This window comes from Daphnia magna, linkage group LG2, assembly GCF_020631705.1.
Source record: "Daphnia magna isolate NIES linkage group LG2, ASM2063170v1.1, whole genome shotgun sequence".
Taxonomy (NCBI): Eukaryota; Metazoa; Arthropoda; class Branchiopoda; order Diplostraca; family Daphniidae; genus Daphnia; species Daphnia magna.
Genome location: NC_059183.1, coordinates 6,946,433 through 6,954,312, shown reverse-complemented (window position 1 = coordinate 6,954,312; position 7,880 = coordinate 6,946,433). Strand labels below are relative to the sequence as shown.

Below are 7,880 nucleotides of genomic sequence, written 5' to 3'. Positions count from 1 at the left end.
CGTGCCCATAATGGCTCTATCCTCAAGCCCGTTTCCGTCAATGACATACCGATACAAAGGTGCGAGCCAATCAGTTTACGGTTCAAACGGCTGTGGAACCATTGCCATCCTATTATTCTGCATTCGAAAATGAACGGATTGAAAATAATTTTTTTAAAACTCGTTCTTTGCTGCTCTTGTCTTGGATTATGTTACATTTTTGTAGAATATCACACTGTTATGGTTATAAAACTATAACTACAATCATGTGATGCACGTGGCATGTCAACAAACAGAGCCATTAAAAATGTATACGTACGAGATTTAAAACAAATACATGTTTAGCAAAAGGAATCAAAGTAGATTAAGCTTGTTCTACTTAACAACTCTTTTTGCTCCACTAGGAGTATGTATAGCTAGAACGTGCATTTTAGTTTCTAAGCCTAGCTTTTATCGGCTTAACCTATAATGGTTTCAAGTGAAAAGCTATACAGTCCGGTCACGCTACAAACGTTTAGAGACTCCGCTAATTGGAAGTCAATGCCTGTTGATCTCTGTTCATGGCAATAACATCTAGATGCGAAACAACAAAATTGCATACGCTTTATGTACTGTACATCTCAATAAGATCGGAGCTAAATTTAACTTTAAAGAGTCTGTATAATATATACTGTAGTTGTTCTGTAACATCTAAACATCAGAAGAATATACTACAATTGTTTTATTCTTGTATTTCTCATGTTAAGCAACGTTAGAGTTTATTGTCAAATTAAGCTGGAGAGATACTAGAGTATGTTTAATGTAATTCTTCTAGGTGATCACGTAGGGCGAAAAGAAAAACGTGTTATCATTAACACACACAAACGTCAAACGTAATAGACGAAAACGTATAAGCATTGAGAAAGAGAGTACAAATTCCATAACTTGCTCGTGATTGACAGGCGGAATTAACCCTTAGAATTCCACGTTGAAACCCACAGCAGATCAAATTGGCTTCAGAAAACAAACAAAGAAACAAAACAAATGAAACTATTAATCATTAGTTGCGATGAATGAAACCGCACAATGGCAAGACATAATAACTCCAGCAACGTATCGAATATCGAGTGGTAGAATTACCTCTTGTCGCAATGAAACCGCCATCATCCACCACAAGCAGACCTCCATCAAAAAATTGGGGAGCAATTGAAAGCCACAATGCTCTGCTATGAGACAACTCCACGAGCAGCCATACATAAGCTGGTCTTATCAGATAAAAATTGTTCTGCTCTACAGATAGGGAAAAAAAACTTTTTCCACTTGGTAATAGTATATATAATAATGTCGAAAGCCCTAGACCCCCGTCCGGAAGGAAATGCTGCGCACTGAGAAACAGTATCAGCCTGTATAATATCACGAAAAAAAAAGAAAGAAAAAAGCTACACAATGCTGATGAAATGACCCGCATCGTCGCACATCAAGTAGGTGCCACTTACTGATTGATGAAAACGATGCCCCGCATCATTGATAGCGTTATTTTGGTAACATGTCAGTTCTTTTTCTTTTTTCGATACAGTCGCATCGAATTTATACTGCGTCGATGAATGTTATCGTATATATAATGGTAACTGCATCCGTACAATTGTCGGTTGGTCGAATATATCTACTCAATGAAAACCTACTTCGCATCCAGTAAAAAGGTAAATATGAGGGGATGGATGCTGCTGGACTTATAAAAGTATTATATAATGGATGCCGCATTCTACGGCATTTAATATATATATGTATAGGAAGGGAGAGGCTTTTGCTGAAGGACCGAAGCCCGTTAACTTATTACGCACTCTTCTGCATATAAATGGGGAAACCATGTTTTTGGCTGGTATATATAATATATGCGTTTAGCTATATAGCTTATTGTGTTGTCCAACATGTGATATAAAACGCAAATTGCTGAATAAACTTGCTTAAACCCCTTGGCTCTTTTATGTCGTCATTTCTGAAATGAAATGTTAACGTTTTTGTACAAAACGGCATGTGCAGTGGAAACAGATACGGCAGATGCATCGTTATTATATCCATCAGATTAGATTACGGGCTGTTGAGTATAACAAGCAAATGACGTGTTAATTGAAAAATAAAACTGAAATCTAGGCAATTTCCATTTTTGTCCGAACGTTTAGAAACTTGGAAGATTGTCGGTGAGAACTCTTATTGCACATTTGACAATTTACACCAAACTTGAGACCTAACTCTGAAGAGAGGGCAACACAAAAAGCAAACTTGTAATTAAAAAGAGCTCGTGTTTCACCGTTGCGTTACCTTAAACTACCCACAGATATGCATAATGTAGCTAATTAGCAAATCCATTTGTCAAATGCGCAACGACTGAAAAATACATTTCACACAACAGTTTTCATGCAAAAAAATACAAAAAGATACAAAAATTTAGACTGAGAATGGGAATTACAAAAAAACTGAAATAAAATAAGACAAAAAAAAAAAGGAAGAAACAAAAGGAAACAGAAGTAGAAGCGTAATTAGAAGCAAAGAGCATGCGGGGAAACTATAAGCTGCAGTTGCCGGATTCCAGTGCACCTGGTTATTTTATATTATTCGTGTACATTAGGAGGGGGCTTACAGTATTCCGTAACCCGCACGTCACGTCATTTCACTTCCGAAATCCTACACAAACCGGAGGCAAACATTTTCTTGTCTCCTTTTTCCTCTTAAGCATTTCAGCCCCCCTTCCCCCTCTTTTTTTTTTTTCACTCGCACTCCTTTTAAAACTATGGGGTGCCCGGGTGAATAACCCTCCCTACCCCAACTTTTAGCGGAATCAGCATAATGTTTCAACATTGCAATGCGACGGCGCTTTTTAGCCAACTATATTATAGGAACTAGGAAGGTTATATTCCACATCATGAGGTTTCGGAAGCAGACGTTTAAACAAAACTGTACGGAACTCTTTGCTATATAGACGATTCATTAGTTACGTGAAAAGCTACAAAACACGATTTTAGTATTTCAGTTCTGTTTCTACAGTCTATACGACCTAACTGCCCAATTAAATGTGTCAAATATTCAAAAATAAAAAAAAGGAAGTGTTTATCGTATAGCGTTCATAGCGGAGATGGTATATACGTCCAAAGCAACATCGATGTAGACTAGGCTATATAGTTTCCCAAGTTCCTCTGCTCATTATTTAGAAGTCGGAGCACTTCAGGTAACCATACGAGTTCCTTCCACAATGGGAAACGGAAACAACTCTTATGGTTTGTTTGTTCGTTTTCTTTTTTTTCCCCCTTAGCTTTGTGTGCCTTCAACTTCCTTCCTCTTTTTCCACTTCCTCCTCCCGTTATTCCCGCTCTGCTCCGTATCACTTCACATCACAAACTCCCGTGTAGTACTTTGAATGATACGATCAAGTTAACGCCAAATGGCGACACCTGAACGAGATGCACTAGCGCAGAAAATGGATGACAACCTTATTGGCTTGTTATAAAGACTGCGCGCGAGAGAAACACGAAACAATGCGAGGAGGCTCCGTATAGAGAAATATGAAATCTATTGATTTAGTATATATAGCTGCATAACTATTGTAGTATAGTATAGGCCTAACGCACCAGCCAAGCTATATAATCGAGACGCAAGAGTCATGCAATTTGGAGATCCTATATTCGTTTGCTGTGGAAAGCGCAAGCATTGCACGATTGTTTTATGGATATTAAATCGATAAGTTTATAAATTGTATTTATTCTATTTTAGAATCAATCGAGTTTCTTTCTAAAGAGGTGAATAGCATAATCAAATCCGGTTCTTATGGAAAGGGACGATCTTCCCACCAACAACGTTGTTTATAACTAACAGGCTTTTATATGCCAACCAGGCCTATAACATTTGAATCACCGTCGTGTAGACTACAGCAAGAAATTATAGACGATTAATTGTCGTTTATAAAACTACAATCAATTCTTTGTTCTTGTGCTACCCTAATTTACATAATACAAAAGTAATTGAACCAATCTTATATTATAGATTATCGATAGGCTGTGTGATGCGTATAAAATGAGCGTACTTTATCGATTTGCAAGAACACCATCTCAGTAGCCATGTATGCACTATTTTTAGCTTTATCGTATAACTAAAGTTTTCGGCCGTACTGCATTTACATTTAAGACGGACAGCACAAGAGCAAAGGGAAGACCGCGAGTGAAAAATAGGCAAGGGAAAATAAAATGTCAATCTGAGCTACTAGTAATCATATTGGCTGCGATATAAGCTATACATAGTTTTGCTGGACAGTTGCTGATACAAATCAAATGCTGTATTCGTGGAAATCTATACCCTCAGAACGACTCTTGAACCATGTCGCCACGCAATATACAACCCGATCATTAGACAAGTCGAATTATCCTATATACATGCATATATAGCTACACAGAATGCATAAGGGATAAAGCCAACACGTTTTGTAACCTGCACTCCATCATATATATCTCTATATACGAACGCGTCGTTCTATAATGCTTAACACCACAAGTTTCACTCGCAACTTGCTCTCACGGCTCCAGCAATGTTGTTTCGACATTGTGTGTGGATGTGCGCTCGTGTGACTGTGTCTATGTCTGGGTGTTAGGGGGAGGAGTGGACAAAAGGAGGGGGGGGGGAACTGTGGAAGAGATGGATGGTCGAATCATTAGCGAAACTCTTATCGACGAGCGTGTCACACCATCACCCAGGTAACTCTATCTTTGGTACCAGCGCCGTACACACACACACACACTCACACAGATGCACGTCCGCCTCTGACAACGGCTACGCCAGGGCCAGACGGCCAGATGATGATCTCAATTGTCGACTCGCATGCAGCGCGCTACTCCGTTATAGAGCTCCATGTGTATCTTCACCATCCTTCATCGACGTCTCGTTTTACTTGAGTCATTGTCGTCTGTATAGATAAAAGTAAGATGTAGAAGAAAAAGGAGGCGAACCGTGACGAGCTAACATATTTTTCCAGATCATTTTACTTTGGCTGACGCGACTTCACATCCTCGGATGTCGGCCTCGGTCGCCACCTTCACCCTCGTGTTTCGTAATTGTCACAGTAAGGCGTTGGCGGTTGCACGTCATTGTTACAACGCCTATTACATGTTATCTTATTATCACGGTAGACGTACAGTATATAGGCTACGATGAATATTTTTACTTTGCTAGCTCATGATTTAAGGACTCTTCTCTCTCTGCGGCATTCTGTATCCGCATAGGAAATCATTAGGCCGACATGCCAGATTTATATACGACGTTATGCAAATTCAATCAATTTGTCTCCCCAATTTTTCTCTACAATTTACATAAATAATCTTTGAAAAAAGGAAAAAAAATGACGGATAACAACAGACTTGTATATAAAGGCCTAGAATGTAGCAGGAAATGAAGGCGAACGTGAACAAGCAATACCTGCAAGGGTGGGCGGTCGGTATAAGAGCTCTTGGAAAGTAACACGTGTTGGCTGACTCGACTTGCGGCAGCTCATTCATCAATTATGAACAGGCTACTTTATAAAACCTTTGCGTGGGACCTACGCTTTGCTGCTTGCTCTCGCACCATGATTGACATAGGCAATGGCGTTTGAGCATGTTATTCATATATAGTTGTCATCAAACTTTGTCTCATCACGATCACTGAGTTCTTCCAGCCATGAATTCATTATTGGTCTAGTCGCGATAGAAACTTTAAGTACAGCGCGTATAGTCAGAGCATCTAAATATGCGTGAATATTTTGTAATGGCGGAAAAAAGAAGAGCAAAGAAAAGCCAACGCACAGTTTTAATTGTTTTTCATGAGCGTTTTCAGGCGGAAACCTGTACCCCGAAGAACGCTTTTTTAAATAGCAGATATTCAACCTTACCAATTATTATAACATTTTGCGTAACTATGCTATTACTAACATGGTGCTGTAGCTTTGATTTACACTATTCTTATTTTGAAAAGGTAACGACGTTAAACGAATGCTACCGATCTTTTTTGTTATTTATACTCTCTATTTTAGATTATTGGGTCCTATTTGGCCTTGTAGTTCACCGCTCTCCAATGCTAACTCGGTCTGTCGGCCAATGCTGACGATTAAAATGAAAGAGTATCCAGCCTTTTCTCTATCCACCCGATCCCTGCCAGTCGGAATGTAGGCAACGATGCAATTTCTCAGGTTACTGTTTGACCTATACGATAACACTCGTCCTCAACATTCAACTAAAATCGACAATAAAACAGTTATCATGAATGCAGCCATATGGAAACTTAAGCACAGCGGCAGTAGCAGCCTCCTGCCACGTGTGAATAGAACTGTCGCATTTGACACGTTCCCTTTTCACCATAAACTGATGTCTGCTATGATTAGACAGCCAAACGATAACTCGCATGTCTTTTTATTTTTTTAATGGACACTCGACTGCGTGTAACTGTCGCACCACGTCGTCATTTTATTCTCCCCTCTGTAGTATATAATCTCTTATTCCCTATGCCGCACTGATGGTGGTCAACGACAGATGAGGGGTTTCCCTACGCAGTCCTACATCGGTGGGCAATCGAGTGCAGAGAGCGATGAAAAGGGACGCAACTAGTAGGTAAACTAGAATTTTGTGGTCGGCTGAACGCCTACATAAGTTCGTAGTATGTCTAGAGGTGAATTCTTTTCCGATGTGACCCATCGTCGCTAACGAGACTCTTTCGAGTGCCGGTCCAAGGGGGAAGGATGTAAGATGCTGAAGCGCATCGCTTTTTGCCCTCCACTACAGGGGAAAAAAAAAAAAAAAAAAAACCTTTGGCAATTTACTTGGCGGACACCTCGACGGCCATCAACGCGCAAATGATAAGCGTCGCCCGATTGACGTCAAAAATACTGCTGTCCAAGCCCCGGGCGTCTGCACGCTTCGTAATGAGGATCTTTAGTCTGTCCCCATACCAATCCATCTCAGCCACAGTAGCACCAGCATCATCAGCAATCACTGGTCTTTTATAATGCGCTCGTTTTGACATCGGTGAGCGTAAGGGCGTTGAGCGACGATGGCGTCTAGGGGAGGATGGAGATGGAAGTGTTATTAACAGGACCGAAGCTACTTCCATTCCCATTCCAACTCTGTTGTCACTTGATCATCTCCACGTCTCCCTTTACTCGACACTTTTTTTCTTTTTTGAAATGTAAAAAAACAAAAAAACAAAACAAAAATGTACAAGTTTCAGACGTGAACGTTTGACGCCATTGATAAGCTCATATTTACGAAACTAAAGCAAAAAACAATAACAACAAAAAAAAACGATCAAAACAAAAGCTGATGTTTGAGTCACCGGTTATATATATGTCTCGTAATCCGCAGTACCCTATCTTTGTGTTGCAATGAAGTGTCCTCGTCATGGCATCAGCGACTGTCCAGCTGAACGTGAATTGACCTTTACCTTCAAGTTTTCACTTCTATTTTTCATTGTTTCTGTTACGTATTCGATATGCCATAACTAGCACAGTAGGCTACTGCATTTGAGCACATTTTACTACATTGTACTGCAATACACGTATAACTCTGTCGAAATTGATCAATAGACGGTACATGTATAGCCTACGTAAATGCACTATCCAACCAGCGCTACAGATGGACAAAACAAAAATATATTTTTTTGTATCGCATATTTGAGAACACTATATAAGATAGACCGACAGTGTCCCGCTCACGCGTCATGACCGCCATTGCTGAAGCCACGGGGCAACAGCATCAGTATCAGAAGTGCTGCAATGCTTTTGTATCTCGTCTTCTTGCCACCCGTGGTTACAAAACGCCCCTTATCATTGTGGAACAATTTAACTATTCAATAGCTCGTCGTGCTAGTTGTGGTTATTGCAACTACGGATGAAATGCGGCTTTCATAAGTTT

At 40.0% G+C, this 7,880-nt stretch overlaps 1 long non-coding RNA gene across 1 annotated transcript; it reads right to left on the bottom strand.

The window, feature by feature from the left end:
* Positions 1 to 690: 690 nt before the first annotated feature.
* LOC123469639 lies at positions 691 to 1,255 on the bottom strand. Its single transcript, XR_006642923.1, has 2 exons — positions 1,099 to 1,255; positions 691 to 972 (listed from the first exon to the last, which is right to left on the bottom strand). It is a non-coding gene; the product is annotated as an uncharacterized LOC123469639 (long non-coding RNA).
* Positions 1,256 to 7,880: the final 6,625 nt, after the last annotated feature.